This window comes from Desmodus rotundus, chromosome 11 (assembly GCF_022682495.2).
Source record: "Desmodus rotundus isolate HL8 chromosome 11, HLdesRot8A.1, whole genome shotgun sequence".
In the NCBI taxonomy this organism is placed as follows: Eukaryota; Metazoa; Chordata; class Mammalia; order Chiroptera; family Phyllostomidae; genus Desmodus; species Desmodus rotundus.
The window spans coordinates 94,738,725-94,760,210 of record NC_071397.1 but is presented as its reverse complement, the minus strand read 5'-3'; the positions used below and the strand labels follow the sequence as shown (position 1 = coordinate 94,760,210).

Here is a 21,486-nt window from a genome sequence, read left to right as displayed (position 1 = left end):
GACAAGTCACTGAATTCCTCAGTTTCTTAATCTGCAAAATGGGGACAATTGACCCGCCCCACAGGGTTGTTGTAAGAATTAGGTAACATAATACAGGGAGACTGTTTAACACAAGGCCTGCCTGAGAGTGCAAACTCCATAAGGCAGGGAGCTTGTTTAACGTGTTCACTGTTAAGCCTACTGCTTTAAACAGTACCTGGCACATGGTAAATACCCGAAAAATACCCGGTGAGCGAGCGAGAGAGAGAGAGAGAGAGAGAGAGAGAGAGAGAGAGATGACAATGGCATTGGCAGTGGTGGTGACCGTGAGCGGAAGGGAGAACAGCGGCTGCTGCAGTCTGTATCTTAGTGTTGAAACCTCTTCATTTAAAATAAGCCACCCCATGGGTTATCGATGCCCACTGAGCAAAATTTTCACAGATTCTGCCTAAAATCCCCAGCTGGGCTCCTGTCAAGGTTCCCATGCCAGGCCGTTTCGTTTCCGCCTCAAGAAAATGAGGGCATAGCCCGGGGCTGTGCATCTTTACAATCAATAGCAAATTTAATGTAACGCAGAACCAACGCTAGTACTGTATGCACGGCTGTACAGCCACAGCAGAGCTAGACTTCAGGGCGTGCTCATGAAGCTTTTCCTAAGTGCCTCAAAGGCATCGAGTGTGTTAAAAAATATTTTTAACGAAAATGAGAGATTTTTATGGCATATTTAGAAAGTCCAAGTGGTACCTTATATTACATAACAAGCAAGCCCCAGCAATTTATCCAAATGACCAGCTACTTTTTCAAGAATGAACAAATATTAAGGGACATAAGTATGAAGATTTAAAATAAATTCTTAGAAGTTTTCCTTTAAACGGACTTTTTTTCTGTAGGTCACTATAGCCAAATGAAGAAGTACATTTTGACACTTGACAATTACTGACAATGTATAAAACACCAAATCTTGAAATTAAATAGAATGATTTATAATAACTAATGGTAATATTTTTATATGCATGATAAAATCCATATTAAAAGTCATGCTAACAAAAATAAAACTACAAAATGAGTTTCAGCTAAGGTAAAATGAAAATTTTCAGCAGAAAAAAATTGTTTAGGAAATATGCTTGTAAAACCCTGGCCTGTAAACACCGGCCACTGGACACATCTGTTTGTAACACTTTTGCAGGGTTACATTGGCACATTTAAGACAGCAAAGTCACCTGCCCAGGACTAAATGTAATTAAAGAGTCACAGCCAGTCTCTCACCCGACTCACAATGTTTATTTTTTACGGACTGAAGTGAAACAGTTTAAGCTGAAAGGTTCCTAATCGGTTTAATTCACAGAATAATTCAATCGCAGTTTTCAAAGAGACGTAGAGGTCACCTATCCAGCCCAATCTTGCTTCCAATTTGAGAGCCTCCCACAGTAGCCTGACAGATGGGCCCCGCTCCTCCGCCTACGTAGTGATGGGCATTCACAGCTCCATTAGGGAACACATTCCACTGTCAACCAGCTGACGGATGAGGCCTCCTCCAAATCAGGGGCTTCCAATCACTCGTCCCAAAACCCTTCCACTAATTAAGTCCAGTCTTTCCGTGTTATCAACACACATCCCACTCCTCTCTTCTGGCCAATCACCCTACGAACGACAGAAGCCCATTTTCCTGGTGCTTCCCTGCCCTTGCCCTCCCTTCCAGTTTATCTTCACAGTGGAGGCAGAACCACCCGTGTCAAACAGCAGCAGCAAACAAGACCAGATTACGCTCTCCACCACAAGTCACTGCACACGCAGAGTCCTCGGACGTCAGCCCGTACCTTAGCAGCCTAAGCGCACAGTTCTCCTGGAATTCCCACTCAGAGTAAATGAGGTGACACACCCTCATCTGTTTGGTGCCAGAAAGTCTAGGGACTTTTGGGGGTCCACTGGAGAAGGCAGAATGGAACCTAGCTCGAGAGTGCACATGGGTGTGCAAATTACACACTGTTCCCATTTCACCGAGCTAGGAGATCCACCATTGATCTTAGGGACAGAGAGGGATTTGGGTGCTGAAAGGGAGAAGTTGGCCTAGAATTAAAACAATTTTCCTGAACACAGAAAATGTTGCTGTCCATAGTAGGGGTCACACTCTGAAGCCTTCAGGGCTCTTTAAAAGGGGCGAATGAAGCAGGACTGAGTCCTGTATTCTTAAGACACAGAAACCGTTTGTTTGCAAATTAAATTTGTACAAGTGTTCAGCACACAACACCCTCGTGGTTCTATTTTTCTTGAAATATGAGACTCTACAGAAATATCTTTAGTTTTTCCACTACTAATACAGACGCAGATACAACTTTTTCAGTTTCCTCCTAATTCTACTGTAAGAAGAACAAATTAGATCAATGAAAAAAACTACGTGTTGTGGTCTCTGCATGCCATGGAGGGGACTGCAGCCACTGGACCATGCGTGACCCATCCACAGGGGACAGCAGCCACCCAGCCCCTCCTGGGACGGCAGAACCCTATGTTGCCAGCTAAACCACAATTTTTAAGAAACACTGAAAATACAGCTTTGATGTAAAATTCTCCACTATTAGAGGAAGACACCTAACTCAGATATCCTTAAAACTCTTCTCAGGGACACATCTTGCATGTCTAACCAAGCTCCTCCACAGCCCGGAACCAGCCAGAAGCCCACCAGTTTGCAACTTCTGAGACCAATGATGAAACGCAAACAGGGACATTTGAAATCCAAAGAAGTATTTCTGAAGTCTAAATCCCCGGTCTCTGGGGACACGCCTCTACACGACCAACTTGGCCAAGACAACTAGCTGTGCAGACAGGACTCTGGAGAGGGGCCCTTGCTACAGAAGGGGCCACAGCACCCACCTTCCTGCTGCGTGGAAGACTCCTTCCCACAGAACTCCTGACCGGCAGCCAGCCAGCCTCCGGACACAACATCTGCCCTGGGAAGCTCACTACCAAGGTCACCCACCCCATTTTCCCACAGCACCTACGACTGTCCTCCCTTCCATGCGAAGTGGCTTCCTTTTATTGCTCCTCATTGGTCCTAACACTTCACCTCATTGTCCCTGTTCCCCTTACCTGTGACCACTCTCAGATACTTGAGGACAGGTACTGGGCCCTCCACTAAGCTTACTGCTTTTCATGCTAAACATTTTGTTCCCTTCATCATTATCTTAGGACACTCTTTGCAAACACTCCTAACCTCGAGCACATCCCTCTGAATATAAGTATCCTTCTCAGAGCTAAGGTCTGGAAGGAAAGAAAGAAGGAACAGGATTAAGAAGCACTGTGCCAGGACAACTACGTATATTTTCCCATTTAACCCTCACAGCAACCCTCTCTGATTTGTACTAACATCACTGCTTTGCAGATGAAGAAACTGAGGCTCAGCAAACTCAAGGCTTGCTGAAGGCCACAAAACCAGTGCAACGAAAAACCCAAAGCACATCTGTCTGCTACCAAAGAGACAGACAGCATTGCTATACATGTGGACAACGGCGTATTTACAAGGTTTTATCATCATAACTTATTAAACTGACAAATAATTGCAGGCCAGTCTATTCCTTCTGGTGACCCCTGGAGTGGACCGTGTGTGTCCAGGTAATGCAAAAACAAATCCTCAAAGCTGTGTCCCCATCTTACCAACAGCTTCCAATGCATTGTTTTTAAACCTAGATGATGCATTTACTATACAAAAATGTGAATATACGCTAAATAAATAGAAATTTACATAACATGATATAAACAAAGTCACAATCACTCCCACAATCAAGGAAATGCTTTCATTGCCCCATTTTACAGAAGAAGGAACTGAGGCACCAAAGGTTAAATAACCTGCCTGAGGGTCACTGAGCCAGCAAGTGTCGCCGAGACAGGATTCCAAGAACTTGGGCAGCCTGACTCTCCAAAAATCTAGACTTTAGGCTTTTCAAATAGGTGCAGTTCAGTCATGGTTTTTGAACTTCATTAAGGTACAAACGAAATACCCTTCCAAGGCTAACTGGACATTCCTTTTGAATATTCTAGTGTAGGTGACACAGAGGTCAGTCAACACAAAGGTTACAACTGTCATGAAAATTTCTAACTTTAGCATGTACTATATTTGCAGATAAGCCCAGAAATGTTAGAAAACATCCTCTTTATGTAGAATCCAATGTTAAACTTGATAATTCTAGGAGGGAACTCACATTTTTAAGAACTTAGTAAACAGATGAAACACCAATAGGAAAATTTTAAATTCTGAAAACTTTTTTTTTAAAGGCTTTATTTATTTTTATAGAGAGAGGGAAAGGAAGGGAGAGAGGAAGAAAAATGTTGATGTGCAATTGGTTGCCTCTCACACACCCCCAACCAGGGACCATATCCTGAAATATATTTTAAAACAAATAATGAATCTTCAGTATCTCCTCCAACGTTAATGAATTTCTCACCACATGACACTGAGCATCTTACACAGTGAGCTTCCATGGAGAGCACAACCAATAAAACGGCATTGTTCCAGTCAAGACGGCATCAAGTATGTAAAACAAAGTGGAGTCACTCGTGTCAACCAAGATGGCTCCCAGTCAGCCATGACACTTTGGTTCAAGACGGAACTACTTAAATCAGAGCAGACACATCTGGCAAGGAGACACACCTAAGATACTGGCACACGTGGTCAGAGCAGCCCTGTCTGCAGAGCGGGACCACCCACAGAGAGGCTCCTGGGGAAATTCCCCACTTGCCAGCAGGGGTGCCAAGCAGAACAGCCATGTAGCACCCATAGGCCCCTGGGCAGATTCCATACCTAGCATCAGGGGTGCCAAGACACTTATTGAAAAGACCCAGACGGGGGGAGTGCACCACTTTCCAGGTGTAACTGAGGCAGGCTCCAGACCACTGCTGAGACAGCCGAGCACCACACCCCAGAACAACGCTGCTCCACGCCACAGTGATCTCCCTCATCACCGCCCACCAGAGGCCCTGCCCTGCTGGACTGAGGACTTTGTCTGCCCTGCTGCCCACCTGGCTCCAGAGACCCTCCCTTGCAGGACGCTGACAACTCCCTTGCCCACCGTGCTGTCTCCTGGACCTGCAGACCGAGACTCTGGGGCTCAGGCTCATTATCCCCCATTGATGGCTGTGTGTGTGTTCTGTTTCTCTTAGATTGTCAGAGTGTGAGTAGAATATAATGTATGTTGATGCTCTACTTTGAGTGAATCTGCATTCAGTAAAAGCTGCATAAATAGCATAGTTACTGTGTGTGGCTCTTGTCTATTCCTTGGTACCAGGCTGCTCAGCAGGCCAAGCAGATGCCTGGCTGACTTATAGGAAAGACTGTTTCATGAACCTACACTCGTGAAAGCTCCATTTAACTGTTAAACTCGTCACACATGTAGTCAAAAAATACCTGTTGTGATCAGACACTGGTCTGGGCCATGGAGCTACATGAGGAATGAGGCAGACAAGGGTCCCGTGCTTGTGGGATGTCTGCTCCAGTGAAGGCCACGAGCAGACACATACGCAAGGAAGAAACCAGCATTTTGCAGAGAATTAAAATACAGTAACATAGTAGCTGTAGAGCTGGAGGAGTGGCTGGACGGCCACTGTAGATTATATGGTCGAGATGGTCTCTCGGAGGCAGCCCCCTGTGTTGAGAAGCAAAGGACCTGAAGTGGCCTGGGAAAGACAGGTCGAATCGCTGTCCAGAAAGCAAGTGTCTGTGTGTGTCAGCGGACACCGCACACACTTCCGAGGAGTGTGGGAAATACTGCTGGGGAAAGTGGCCGGCCTTCCCGCTTTAGTACCTACCCTGCAACACCAACACACGTGCCTAGAACAACGGCTCAGTCAGGACGAAACAGCCTTAACACACAGGTGGAACCATGCCTTTCCTCCGTGGTTTCTTAGGGTCCAAGTCTCTTGAACTTACCCAATCTTACAGCTCCAGCTTGAAATTACAGACTCTAGACCTGCTCTTTACTTAGCAGGGGGTGCTAGTTGGTTTGGAGTTCAAGTGTGGGCTCTATCAGCAATTGACACCTAAGAGAAGGAAGTGACCCCTTCTCATGCTGCCACGGCTCACCTCCACTCCCAGAGTGGAAGGGCGTGCGGTTTCCCACACTTTCCACATAGCGAGGATCACCCAGCATTACCAGGCCCTGGTGCATTGTAATGAGCCACGCAGCCTCGCAGCCCATTCCCCGCAGGAACCTCAGTTGCCAGCGCCTGAGGAACCCAGTTTGGCTTTCCTCACTCAGGGCCATGTACAAAGGGCGGTTAACAGAGTTGCATGGGAAGCAGACACACAAGAAATACAGACTGGCGTGTGTTATTGCCCTTGAGATGCGCAAGTGCCTGGAACTTACCCCTAGAGGACGTGTGGATGGCACTTAGGTACTTGCTCCTTCATCCCGAAAGAGCTGGCTGAAGACGTGTCTTTGTAGTTCAAGCACAAAGCCCTGGCAAGAGAAAACAGAAACAGGGGGGTGAGAAACAGCTTCTCGGGAGAATTTTGTAATTCACGTTCAGTTTCTCAGCATTCTGTCGTGTCCTGTGTTGGATACTAAGAGGGAGTGTCGGACAGAAAAGCCAAGGGTGAAGTCATTACCAATGCAGCGGTCCCCAACCTTTCTAGCACCAGGGACTGGTTTTGTGGAAGACAGTTTTCCCACAGACCGGGGGTCGGAAGGATGGTTTCAGGATGATTCAAGTGCATTACATTCAAGCTCACCTCCTGCTGTGCAGCCTGGTTCCTAACAGGTCTGGCCCAGTATCAATCCACAGCCCGGAGCTTGGCGACCCCTGCTACAGAGGAAATATGAGGGTCTTCCCACATCCTAACTGGAGTAGATTTACTGCTTCATCCTGTAACTTCCTATGGCCAAGCCACTTTATAAACAGATGCATGGAGGGAGGGAAGAAGAGGAAAGAGATGGATGGATGGGTAGATGGATGGATGGACAGACAGAGCCTACTCCAATCAAACCACTAGTCCAGAGGTGGGGATACAGCAGTGAATAAGGAAATCTCTGCTCTCACTGAGCTTCATTCAAATGGGAGGGATCAGTTGAAACAAATAGGTAAATAAACAAATAAGAAAAATATCCTAAAGTGGTACCTGCAATGAAGACCCAGGGTGATGAGACAGTGACATGGGGCCAATTTAAATCAGAAGCTCAGGAAATGGCTCCCTGAGACAGTAATGAGGCTGAGATCCGAATGCTCTTGTGAAGTTGGGGAAATGATCCCTAACAGAGGGACCACTGACCCCTTGGCAGAGGGACCAGCCAGGACCCTAATAAGAACTGGCGTTCAAGGGAGACAGGCAGTGGGGCAGCATCCAAAGGCAAGTGGGTTAGGTGGAGGATCAGGTTTTGTCACTCATTAAGCAGCAGGTTTCTGGGTCCTCTCTTATTATGAATACCACCTTCTTCCTGTTTGGTATGGTCTCCAGTGATACATTAACAATCACGGCCCCATTAGCTAACATACCAGAATTGTCTCAAATGTTAAGACTGCCTTCAGGGAATAAGGCCTGTCTTTCTATAAGACAGTATTTCACTTCTGCTACGTACACAAGATATGACATTCTGGTAATAATCGTGTACTGAGGGCCCCAGTCTTGATAAAGAAGGCAGCCGTTAGAGCCAAAAGATTGAGGTTCAACGCCCATTTCCACGTGAGTGAGCCCAGCCTGGTGATTTAAATGGTCTGAGCCTCTGGTTCCCTCAGCTATAAAATGGAAATGACATTGGCTACTTTTCGGGGCTACTTTTCGTACATAATGTACATAAAATAATAAAGTGTTCAGGAAGTGCTTGAAGTAGCATACATTACATTCATTGTAAACAGGTGCTAGTGGGAAATGTTTGCTTATCACAAAGATTCAGGCTATAGAAATGCACCTCGGTCACGAGGCACAGCAGAGATACAGGACCAGAGACTAGCCTTTAAAATCCAGCCCAACTCCCTGTCACTACAGGAGAGCATTCAAAGCTAAAAGAGGTAGACGGACTTGCCCAAGATGATGTAAATGGTTCAGAGAACATTTTTAGACACGTACTGGGTCAAAAATGCCTGCTTATAAGATAATTCCTATAAAGACATAAACTTTTAATTCACTTTGTAATTAACCCAGCATGCATAAGAAAATATGCTTAAATGGTAAAAATGTAAAATTGAACAAGCTTCAGTGGATTCTAAATCCTTTATACTGACCATTTTTAAAAGCCAAGAACTGTCCTATTTTGCTGATGGCCCAACAGACAGTATTTTACTAACCAATGAGCTATAAAATATAAAACCTGCCACATTTAAATTTTCCCAGTGCGAATGACAGATATTGCGGCTCAAGCACCTACTATGTGATGGAAGCTTCCCAAACACTCATTCTGAACACTTCACCATTCATGAGGGTGACGGTTTTTCATTCTCCATGCCTTTGCCTGTGCCATTCCCTGCTGGTATGCCTCCCTGGAGAACCCCCAATTCTCCCTCAGGACCCAGTTAAGTCTGCTCTTCTGTGAAGTCCTCCCTGACCTCCTACCATCCTCCCACAGAGATGCCGAGTGTTCCCCCTCACTCCTTCACCCCCTCGCTCCTTCACCCCACCACTCTGCCGAATACAGGCAATTGCAGTGTAGCTCGCTCTCTTCAACTTGCCGGGCTCCTGACCAGACATAAGGGCTTTGAAAGGAGAGGGTCTATCTGACGTTTCTTTGGTTTCCTGATGTGTGACACCGTGCCTTACACATGGGGGCTGCATAAATGTACGATGAGCAGATGGACAGAGGAGCCGACGCATCACATGGCAAATACAACACAACTTTAGACCAGCTGCTTTCCCATCACAGGGCGTACATGACACATAACACCATGACTTACCGTACAAATAAAGCGGAAGTTCCAGCTTAACTACTGGGAGAGGTAACGTATTGTGCCAACTTGGCTAGGCTGTGGTTCACAGCTGTGTGGTCAAACACCGGTCCAGAGGTTGCTATAGAAGGCATTTTGTAGATGCTACTAACATTTAAATCAGTAGACTCTGAGTGAAGCTGATTACCCTCTATCTGGCGGGGGGCGGGGGGGGGGGGGGAAGGGACCTCAGCCAATCAGGTGAAGACCTGAAAAGCAAACACTGAGGTTTCTCAGGGTGTTTTTCTCAGGTTTGAAGAAGGAATTCTGCCTCCAGAGGCAACACAGAAACCTTGCCTGCTTTTCCTCCTGCCACACAGAACTCGAACTCCAGGCTATCCCCATGAACTTCTGCTTGAACTTCCTGTCTGCCAGCCTGCTCTGTGGGTTTCAGACTCCCAGCCCCCGCAATAATGTGACTCAATTCCTAAAATCTCCCAATTGATACACCAATAGACAGACAGACAGGCAGACAGGCTCCTGCTCATTGTTCTCTAGAGAATCCCGAGTACTACAACTATGAATCACTTTGGATTGAAACAACTTTAGGCAGGATTACAGAACGTTTCCATTTGGAGCACACTGATTTGAACCCTGCTCATCTGGTAGATGAAGCAAGCGAGGCCCAGAAAGGACACAGGAGACCTGCCACATCCCCGGTGGGAAACATCTAGGACTAAAACTCAGACCACCAAACAACTACATCAGCTGTTCCAGAACTGGAGACAGTGTTCTTTATCCCAGTGACAACTGGGTGGCTGCCAAAGTCCTCTTCCTTGGATCCCAGTGTCCTCTTCACATCCTTTTCCACGCCGCATAGGTATGCCAGCGTCGCGTACACCATGAACTCTCATCTGGTGGATGAACTATAACCCACCTTCAGCAAGTGGGTATTCTCTCACGAGTGTCACTGGCAAGCTATTCTCTTCCTCCAGGCATTAGGTAAGACCATGGAAGGACCTTCCGGGCCTGCTGCCTGTTTACGTCTATGAGAGTCAAGGCGGGGGAAGGTAAACCACATCTAGGACAGCGCTGTGCTTGTGTCTACGACAGCACATGGGCACCCTGTGTGGACAGAGTCATCCGTGCACAGTTTCACTCCTGCTCTTTTCAGCCTGAAAACCAGCCCGTCCCGGAGCCCCGGAGCTTGTCTGCTACCGTGACATAATTTTAATTAAAGTTGATGCTACCTTACATTTTCTCCCTTGAGTTTTGTGATGAAAAGCTGTTCGATTTCAAACGCTGAAGCTTCGGCCCCCAAGCCTTCCCTAAAAGCTGGATGTAATTGGACCCCCAGCTGCATCACAGTTCAGAAAGGAAGGCCACACCTAAAGAACGCTACATCAATCCATCTAGAAGCTCACTGTCAAGCCCTGGACCAGGTTCACAGGGCTCAGCGTTTACAGCCCTTTAGCTGCCCGTGATCCTGGGAGAGCCTGCAGCACTGGCAGAACTACACGCACAGGTCAGGGACAAACTGCCGGGGAAGAGAAAGGTGCATCTACCTGAACCTGTGCCCTTACGATAGGCTGCCCCTCTTCCAGCTAGGTAAAAGGGATGCACTTCTCACTGAGAAATTTCTCCCTAACATCCACACCTTCTTCACTTTGAGTCCTTTGTCACCATCTCACTGAAAAGAAAAAAACTAAACAAAACATGTTTTAGAGCTTCTGGGTTTACCGTAGCATTGCTATCAACTAGACAGCTTATCAATCAGAGACTCAACTCAGTGTCTGTGGTAAACCAATCCAGTAAGTGGGAAGTTCTCCAGGAGCCAGAAAGGGACTGGGAGCAGAAATGTGACTCCTGTCTCCTTTAACCCCTCATGCGGCCCCGGTCTGCGCCATCGCACTGATTCCCTCCAGGGTCTCCGTTCGCAGGTGGAGTATCTACTGTCTCAGCCTCTCAGGCGTGGGGAGGTTTCAGACACATAAAGAGCAGACCGCTCTGGGACGCCAGGCCCAGGCGTCAGGTAAGACTGCATCACCACACGCCGTTTGCCTTCATTACAGCACAGCTTTCCCCAGCCTCTCACGGTGACTGACACCTGGCCTGCACAAAGAACTCCTGCAATCAGATGCTGCCCTTAACAAAAGGAGCCTCCACAGTCACCCAGGAGACGACAGAATGTCAGACAGTCAGGATACAAGAAAGACTAATTACAATGAAAATAGGAAGTTTCAGTCTATCTGCCCCAAGTGACAGACTTCTACACGCATGGAGCCCCGTGTTCACTGCACATGATGAACCAAGGCACAGCGAGGCCCTTGTTGTTTCCCAAACAGCTCGTGTGACACAAACACACACACACACACACACAACATCACTGAACAGCTGGAACAGGACAGGGTATATCCGTGTGGGCCACTGTATTCCCTAGGCTGCCTTCTGTCTAGAGGAAGTCTTCCTTAGAATTCCCACAAGGTTCCTGTATCCAGGGACAAAACTCCAGATGCAAAAGTTGGCACGGTATAGACCGTGTGCAGGGCAGTTACTAAGTTCATTAAGTTCAAGTCAAGAAGTATCTGGTGAACATCGATCTATTGGGTTCAAGGCATATGCTAAGTGTTGGGAATACGATGGTGGCCAAGAGCCTGCTAATGGTCTCACACAGACTGTGAAGCCATCGGTCACAACACCGTGTGGCGACAATGTGACCCAGAGGGTAAGATGCTGAGGAAGTTCACAGGTGTGGCCCTGAGCCCAGTCTTTGGTTAAGACCCACATGCACTCCGAGTAACGTGCACATCACGAAAATGCGTTATATGCAGTGTCTCGGGTAAAGCAGAATAGGTCTTCCTCCACTAGGATCCTACGAATGTTTTAAAAATGTCTACATGAACAAATCAACAAACAATAAGTGCTGGCGAGGTTGTGGAGAAAAGGGAACCCTAGTACATTGCTGGTGGGAATGCAGACTGGTGCAGCCACTGTGGAAAACAGTATGGAATTTCCTCAAAAAACTGAAAATGGAACTGCCTTTTGACCCAGCAATTCCACTACCGGGATTATACCCTAAGGACCCTGAAACACCAATTCAAAAGAACCTACACACTCCAATGTTTGTAGCAGCACATTTTACAATAGCCAAGTGCTGGAAGCAACCTAAGTGCCCACCAGTAAATGAGTGGATCAAAAACTATGGTAGATTTACACAATGGAATTCTATGCAGCAGAGAGAAAGGAGTTCCCACCCTTTGCAATAGCATGGATAGAACTGGACAGCATTATGCTATGTGAAGTAAGCTAGGCGGTAAAAAACAAACACCATATGATCTCACCTATAAGTGGAACCTAATCAACAAAACAAGCAAGCAAACTATAACCAGAGTCATTGAAATAAAGAATAAACTGAAAAAAAAAAAAAAAGAATAAACTGACAGTAACCAGAGGGGAGGGGGGAGGGGATAATGGGAGAAAGAAGGGAAAGCATTGTTAAGGAACATGTATAAAGGACCCATGGACAAAGCCGAAGGGGGGAAGGATTGAGGGTGGGAGGTGGGAGTGGGTGGAGTGGAGGAAAGTGGTGGCGGGAAAATGGAGACAACTGTACTTGAACAACAATAAAAAAGAAGAGATGATTAAAAAAAAAAACATGTTTACATCCTCTTTGACATGCCTCCTCTGGAGGAGGCTGGGCCAATCTATGCTGCCTCCCCCCTTGAATCTGCTCCAACCTATGAGGATACAGCCAAAGTGACACTATAGGATTTCCGCAGCCAGGTCAGAAGAGGCCATGACTTCACACTTGGCATTCTTGGGGCACTTGACTTGAATGACTAGGTGGCATACATGAGGCATCCATCCTATTGGTATCCTTGATCCCTATATCCACCTGGCACCTGTGGTCATACTTTCCAGCACCTGAGAAATCACTACAAACAACCCCGTCCCACCCCATGCCAAGACAAAAGAAATTGATTCAGCGTTGGTGTCTTGAAGCCACCCCTGAATAGTGGCTTCCAGTCTGAGGGATGACCCCTATCCACTTGACAGAACTCACTGAATGACTAGGCATGGGCGGGGAGTGACTTTCTTCATCAGAGAAATTGCAATATATAAGAATCCCTTACCACATCCAAAACCACTGGTCAAGACCTACAGGCATCCGGCAACAGGGGAGGCTCGCACCCCGCTGACCGCGCAGCACTAGGCCTGCGGAACACAGATGAGCCAGGCCGTCACCTCCTACATAAGCAGCTGAGAACTGCCTGGGGCGGGGAGACCACCTGGATGAGGAGGACAGGAGAGCGCTTCCTTCCTCTTCTTCTCTCCTGGGAGTGGGAGGAAGGGCCTCTCAATTAACTGTCTTTTTGTCCCTCTCCGTCTATCACCTTCTCTCCCCATTTGGTTTCACCAACACAGCTCTAAGCATTGCAAGGTGCTGTCCCTGTAACAGGAAACAGTCCCCCTTTGACAGAACTACTGAAGGAAAGGCTATCCACTCACTCATTATAAGAACAGCTTGCGTTTTTTCAATGTGATCATTTCCTTTACCCCATCCTTAGACTGAGCCAAGTATTCCTTTTCAGTAGGTGAAGAAGCACAGGGATGAAAGAAGTAAACAAATGAAATCAAATAAGTAGCTCTAAATATTCAATCAGTCCAATGCAGTAGCTTGTAAAAGATGGCAGGAGGAACAGAAGAAAACACAAGTAGAAGCTACACTCCAATATGGATCCAAATGCTCCTTAGTGAAAAGGGAAAACACAAGGGGATCTGCTGACCTTGAAGTAGGAAGTAAACTTTTGTACATTACCTGAAAAGGCAAGTACAAAATTAATTCATCACTTTGGTGCCAGGAAGTATGTTTGAGTCTGTTCTGGATGCTGAACCGTCTGTAGAGAATCACACATTGGACAGCCTCAACAAGCACCTGTGGAAGGAGTGACTCTCGGGGAACCCGAAGCTCCCATGCAGGGCTGGCAGCATCCACCTCCTGCCTGGGCATGCGAGTGGCTCCCAGGAAGTAACCCATCAAGGGGTCTCCTTCCTTTGCCTCAGAGCTCAGGTGACTGAGTCAGGTGCATTTTCCAAAGGATAACTTGACCTCACTCTGCAGCTAGTCAACTGCTGAAAAGGGGCATAACGTGGAAAAGAAAGCTGTGAGGTTTTTCCAGAGGATCACTTATAAAGACAGCGTAACCAATGATCCCAAGCCTGGGGTGTCGGTCAGGCTGTGAAACGGTATTTCAGACGCTGTTTCCATAGCAGCAGACTACGCGGCACTCTCCTGTCACCAGAACCTAAAAGATGCCATGTTGTTTTTACCCAAACTTCTGCTAGAAGTCAAATATTTAGGAAAAAGACAACCTATGCTTACATACCTGCCCCCCAAAATGTGGCAATTTTACTTCTAAAAATAATGTCTAAGTTTTGGAGTAAATTCTCCTTTAAACACGCTGCTTCATAAACGTTTTGCTGTCCTCCCACTGGCAAGGAGCACAGTGAGGTAAGAGGCACCGGCTCTCAGAGACAGCCCCTGCGGGTCTCGTGGCGATGGAAAGGAAATGAGAGAGAAGGGAATGAACAATGCCAGCAAACAGAAGCGGCAGCCTCGGCACAGGTAATGCCCTTCTGGAAGGTGAGAAAAAAACTCGACAGAAGGCTGCTTTGGTTTTTGGTTCAACAATGAATTCCGCAGAAAGAAGCACATGTAAGGGTTCCCAGAGCTTCTGCTGTTTCATTTCATTTTGGGGCAATTCAAAATCAGGCAAAAAGCAAACCAACATCAGGAACTTTGTGAAGGAAGCAAAGGCGGGGATCCATTCAAATGCAGCCCACAGTTTCACACTGTGGCCATAGGAGCCTCCAGCTGGGCTGACTGCAGCTGACATGGAAGTCATTTTACCAGGGGGACCCAAAATGCCCCGGAATTATCTTCTGGAGGGTGGGCCCCCTGTAGGACAGGCTTCCCCCATTAGGTGGGTGTTCTAGGAACCCATCTGGATCAGTGTACCAACTGGCATTGTTGTGAGAGGCTGCATTCGGCTTCAGTGAATTTTGTGGGAAGACGTTTTCAACATGTTTGCTCATTTCATGGTGGGTGATTTACAAGCTCACCTGCCCACACTGCCCTGAGTGTTCAGCAGTTTTTGACCAAAAACAGCATGACCCCATGCCCCACCCTCCCTATTCACTCAATCTCGCCCCCCGGCAACTTTTTTTTGTTACTCTGGATGAAAAAAGTCCTCAAAGGAAAATGTTTTGCTGATGTGGAAGAGGTGAAACAAATAATGGCAGAAGCACAAAAAGGCATCAAAATTGACGAGTTCAGAAACTGTTTTGAGCAGTGGGAAAAAAGTCTCAGTAGGTGTATTACATCAAATGGGGAGTACTTTGAAGGTGACTGAAGTTAAAACACATAAGAATAAATACACAATTTTTAATAAATAAAATCCAGAGTTTGTTTTTTTGGGGGGTCCCCCTCATACATCCAGTAACACATCAGTCCCAATAACAGCAAGGAGCATCGCTGGGCGCTAAGAATGCATGATCCCAGGAGTCAGGCACAGCACGGCTTACAACAGGGCCCAGAGTTAGGGAGAAGAGACATTACAAACCATGTCTGGGATGACAGCAAGAACGTGTTGTGAAGCATGGCAGAGACCCCTTGGTAAGGAGAAAAGAAAGCCACCACACACAAAACAAAAAGCCCAGTGAGCCTACCTGAAACCAGGATTTTCTGCAGCAATGACCACTAAGATCATCGAACTAAACTAGAGAAAGATACAGTTTGGATCCAGCTTAAAAGGGGAAGAGAAAACAGACCTAAAAGGAAACATCAACCTCGACAATGGAGCAAACTACAGAACGCTAAAGAGAGGTTTGGAAGATGTGAGGAATCTAGTTCCAAGGAGATCAAGGCAGATACTACACCCACAGCACGAGAGCAGGCTGGGATGGGCAGAGACTGCCCAGAAATGACACCTGCCAGAGCATCCCCGAAGGTCAGGGAGGAGCCCCCACCCCGGGGGGCGAGGGCGGTTCAGACAAGGATGACCTGACGCCAGGTGGGGCAGAGCAGGACAGCCTTGCTGGTGGACCAGGCCTTGAAGGATGATCCAACTTGGACATGAGGAACCAGGGAGGCCATGCATTCTTGTAAGGAAGACAGACAGACAAGGAAGGCCGAGACTCGCACAGGACATGGGGAAGCTTCAAGTGTGAAGGTCACAGCATGAAGTGAGTGCAAAGAGAGAAGCAGGTCAGGATGCCCACGATGGAGGCCCCTCAAGTCCAGGCTGTCCCTTGTGCGTTAGTCATTAGAAGACAACCTTGAAAGCAGAAGTCACCAGCCAGCAGTCAATGAGCCCCTCCCAGCAGCACCGGCCGGCCACCATTCATCAGCACTGAATAAGCATTCCTGGCAACGTCATTAGTAATGATGGAAATTAACTGGAAGTCCGCTAGCGTCTTTGCAAAATAGACAGTTGCTCCTTGATGAGAATGTCGGGGCACCTGATGAGGTGTCGGGAGCACACCCCTGCTCCACGCCTTGGTGATCCCAGACTTTGGGTCATTTACCCGCCTCCCTAAACCTCATTTCCCTGCATGTAAAATGGACATAATTATACCCACCTCCCAGACTGGCATGAAAACAAAACAAGAAAACATCTTTGAACTACCTGACACAGGGCCAGGGCCAGGTTAATAAATGTTCCATAACAAAGGTTAGCTCCCTCTCCTTGTCCTGGTTTCCAGGGCCCCTGACCTGAAATGCAGGCTTTCTCCCATGGTGGGCAGAGCGAATGCAGACTTGAGTCGTTTTTAACAAGCACATGACTGGCAAGATGACTCAGTAGTGCCAAGGCCTAAATGTCCGCTACTTACAAATGCTGTAAAAGGGTTTTTTGAAACTATGTATGTTTCCTCCCCCCTCCATTTTTTTTCTCTAGGAACTGAGTAGGTAGGTAAACTGTAAGTTCAAGGGAAAATATAAGTTGAGAAACCTGCACAGTTAGACTTAAAGATTGTTTTAATACAGCAATATAGCAATATTTTAAAACTATTTTCATTGTATTCTAAAATCAGTAGCATTTAAATTAATTAGGGCATTGAGGTCTCCTCCAAGCAAGAGAGCCTTCTGAATGGGCAGGTTATTGTAGGTCTTCTTCTGAGTTTAGCATAAGTAAAGCCCATAAGATTGCTATTTTCTTAAGAAAAATTACCTATCACTAGGAAAAATACGCATCATGTTTTAGGAGTTTGTAGAATAAACAGCATCCTATCCTTTGGCCCAATGCATAGAAAACTATGGGAATTGTTGAAAATTAACATAAATTATGGCAACTTTATTAAAGGTGAATTCTGTGTATGCAACATAAAAAGAAATTTAAGGAACTATACGAATTTCAAACACTACTTAGAAGTCTGGGTGTGACTGAAGGGGTGGCTGTGTCACACTTTCGGGATTTGGCTCTTGCTGGGACAGTCGTCCAGAAAGGAGTCTCCGCCTCTTGGAGAGATCCCACACCAATTAGCGCCAGATTACAGTTCTCAGCTCTAAATCGCTTGCACATCCCTAAACAACTGTAATCACAGAATTCCCTTAGATTGAAAGTCCTGCAGACCTTTCATTTTAATTACTTCAGCAGCGTATTTCCCAGGGGCAGTTTATTACCTGGTATTTCATGAGGACGAATAACTAAAACTTCAATTAGAAAGTGCCCGTCAATGGAGAGGAGGAGGGGTAGAGAATGACACGTGCATTTTTACTGATTTTTAGCACATCGCATGCAGCATAGGGAGGCCGGCTATGAATATAATTCGAACCAACATTTCAGGGCCCAGGGAGAGTGTGCCAGCCCCTTCCTCCTCTTAGACCAGCCCAGCAGAATGCTGCCTCGTGCCCCGACCCAATTACTACTACCTGTAACTCCCCCGGCTCTGCCCCGCCTGGCTGGCTGGTTCGAGCCTTGTCCAGCATCACACCGCTGTCCCCACTACTCGATTATACAATTATCTCCTTCACCAGTGTTTTAGACTAACTCCTTTGTCAGGTCCTGTTCTCACTCCCTGCAGAACCCTAGGAACTCTCAAGGGGCAATCAGCAAAGGAGGAAAAGGGAGAGTCATTGTATTCTCAACCCTACAATAACTAAAGGAAAAAGCCAAGGGTGAAGGCTTTCTTCAACAGTTAATTGCTGGATTGCGTTTTCTTTAGTCCCGAAGTAGTAACACAAAAAGGGTTATGTTGTATTTAGCTTATCTTTACTTTTTTAAAGATGTTATTTATTTATTTGTAGAAAGGGAGGGGGGAGGGAGAAAGAGAGAGAGAAACATTGATATGTTACCTCTCACATGCCCCCCCACAACCAGGGACCTGGCCCGCAAGCAACCCAGGCCTGGGCCCTGATGGCGAATCGAACCGGTGACCTTGCAGTTTGCAAAATGACGCCCACCCCACTAAACCACACCTGTCAGGGCAGCTTATCTTTAACTTTTTTCTATAACAAAACTTGATTTCTTTGAAAATATTCCTATGACATTAGGCATGTTTTTGTCATTGCTTTGTACTCATTAGCCAGAGGACTGCTTTTCACATCAGTGTAAATATTTCATCCAACCCGGTGCCCCCTCACCCCTAACACTAATTCCCTTCCCACAGGAAACGCAGAGAACAATCTGGAGAAGCCAGAGTCACATTCCCAACGTCGTACCTTCTGGTGCCCCACCCTGTACCCCACCTTCCATGTCCAGAGCTGCACCCTGCACCCCGCTGTCCGTGTCCAGAGCTGCTCTGACACCCAACTCATCTCCAGCCACCCTACCAGCCACCCCTCCGTGCTCTAACTCCCCAAGACCCTTGTCATGAGAGGAACCCTGGGAGCCCCATCTCCAACTTTCTGAGGCTCCAATACTACAGGGTGGGGTAAAGTAGGGTCACCGTTGTTCATATGGAAAACAATACAATAATAAATACTACAAGAATAAACTGTGTCTCACATACGCACAGCTGTAAACCTGGCTTTGCCCACCCTGTATTTTAAATAGCACTGGGCTTAGTTCTGAAGCCAGAAAGCATATCCACCATGGCTGAGGAACTCAGTCCCTCAAGAAGAATTTAACATACAACAAAAAGGCTTAATGATAATAATAATCTGAAAAACATGTTAAATAAGAGTTTCATTGCATTCAATGTGTTACATAAGATTAATATGCTTAAACCTTATACAGATATTTTTAAGTCACAGTACACTATTTGGCAAAGAGCTAACTTTAGAAGTTGATATGTCTTTTGGTTAGAATCCCTGTATCCATATCAGCAAATCTACACTGGTATCAGCTACTGCTCAGGCAGGAGTTACTGCGACTTATGTAGGACCCGTGTCATCAACACAGAACTGTACCCGCGGTGAGTCTTTTTTTCAGACCATAAATCAGGATCTCAGTTCCCGTCTGGATCTACTAAGAGCTGCTTTGGGAAAAGCACCCTCGGGTCTCCTGCTCGGTGCAGATTCACAGATGCACTTTGTCTTTTCCAGCCACCAGCCTCAAAGGGACTTGTGGGGATCACGGATGTCTGAAAGGCCTTTCATCTTCGGGATGAAAGGTGCTAATGAGTATCGGTAGGGAAGCACTCCCACTCTGCCTGATGGGAAGGTTCAGAATTCTTCTTCCAAGGGTGTCTACTGCAGGCAGGAAACGATTACGTTTGAAGTAGGAATTATGACAGACTTTTAATTATGGGGAGTTGGCGCAGTTTGCTGCTAAGCAGAGACCAGAGGCCCTTCAATTCTAATTTCTCCTCAACTGCTATGGTGGGTGTGGCCTTGAGCCTCACTTTCTGGCTCTGTAAATCCAAGTTAAGCACACAGAGGCCCTATGAGCAGCACTGCTCATAATCAGAGGAAATCTAACTGAAGTGGAAACATTTGTGTAACATTGCAATTATATGAAGTAGGACTTGGCTCGGGTCTCGGCTCCTTCTCTAAAAGTACCTAGTCAATCTGAAACAGGAAAGAGATCAGGGACAACTAGAAATGGGCAATAGCGCAACCTCACACAGGGTCTTTACTGTCCTTTGACTTCCAACTTTAACAGCAGATTTTAGGAATGAGAAACAGCAACTTACAAGTGGTTCCTAAAATAAAGCTGATTTAGTTCCCTGCAGGAAATGTGAATTTTAATAATCCTAACTGTAGACGATTGTTTCTCTAGTAACACTTTCCTTTTACCGTAAAAGCTAAAAGAAGAATTACTGCTGGTGCAACGTCTTGGGCCACTGTCCTCCACTGGATGCCTTCACTCCCCGCCGTGTTCTTGAATGTTCCTCAGCTCCAGGCTTGGTCCTCACCCCCTCACCTTTGACCTTCATTCTCTGGGTGACATCACGACTTTCCGTGTCCCTGATGACAACCAAGTCTCCATCTCCAGGTAAATGTGTCTTCTCAGCCCGAGACCCACTTACCGACCTACTGAATGTGCCATCTCAAAATCAAGGTGGCCCAAACTGAAGTTACTTCCAACCCTGCCCTGCCCCCGAACAACCTGCTTCTGGGTACCCAAACTGGGATAATGGCCCTTCCCCCCAGCCGCTCTCACCAGACAGAAACTCGCCAATTATCCTACACTCACCTCTCCTTCCCCTCATGAGGTGTGGGTTTCAGTCCATCCTCCATTCCCTCCTCCCTCTGCACCTCCTCCCCAGGTGGCTCCCTCTCTTTCCCTGCCCTGTGTCAGCCCAACCCCAAGGGCTCACCCATCTGCTGCCTCTCTTGCTTCCTACTGGAATATTCCCAGTCCTCCTCCATCTCCAAACCTCCCTGGCACATAGCAGCCAGAGGAAAATTTTAAAACACCAATCAGATCCTGTTATGCTCCAGTCAGAAACCTTTCCATATTGTCCACCCTTTAAAATTAAAAGTCCCACACTTCTTTGTATGGCATACACTGACCCTCCACTCCTCCACTGACCCTTCCAGCTGCTGGCCCTCCAGCCACCAATGCAAATTCTTTGCAGCCCACAGCCCACCAAGTAGCCCGATGCAGCCACGCCTCCATCCTGGGCTCCTTTCAGCTTAGCAACTCTCTCCTCATTCTCCAAACCAACTCACGTGTTTCTTCTGAGATGTCTTCCCCAGTGTCACATGGGGGGAATAATAAATCTTTACTTCCAGACACATCACTGCACCTTGTACAAATCTGTTAGGGCACTTACCACACTATGCAGAAATTGTTGGCCCCTTTGCCTGCCTGCTTCACTAGGGCACACACTCTGTTCTCTGAGTCTGCCTTTGGCATTCCTAACATGGGGCAAGGTCAAGTCTATCTGGGCAAGGAGTGTTTGGTGAATGCGTGATTTCCTAAGCGGACACAAGTTCCGGAATACAGTGGTCCTGATGTTTAATCTACCCATTCTGAAATGCTGCTCCCACTTTCTTTCTACCATCCACAAGTCCAAAATTATTTCAGGTTCAAGTGTCTCATACCTTGATGAAGATGCTATAGAGAGAGGCCTCGAAGTTGTCCGGAAAGCCAATAGGTACCTATTCTGTTTCTATAATGCAGAAACACACTTCCAAAAAACGATGCTTATCTACTCAAAGCTCAGCAGTGAGAACACGTAAACAAAGGCTGAGCCTCCACCTCTATCTCCTCGTCA

At 46.8% G+C, this 21,486-nt stretch overlaps 1 protein-coding gene across 3 annotated transcripts in view; it reads right to left on the bottom strand.

Annotated features, from left to right (window-relative positions):
- The window catches only part of TIAM2 (TIAM Rac1 associated GEF 2), a 196,814-nt gene that overhangs the window by 116,676 nt on the left and 58,652 nt on the right, over positions 1-21,486 (bottom strand). For all 3 annotated transcript variants that reach the window (XM_053913646.2, XM_053913645.2, XM_053913648.2), the window contains exon 2: positions 6,333-6,425. The gene's annotated coding sequence lies outside the window, so the exon portion shown is untranslated. The remainder of the gene's footprint in view (positions 1-6,332; positions 6,426-21,486) is intronic.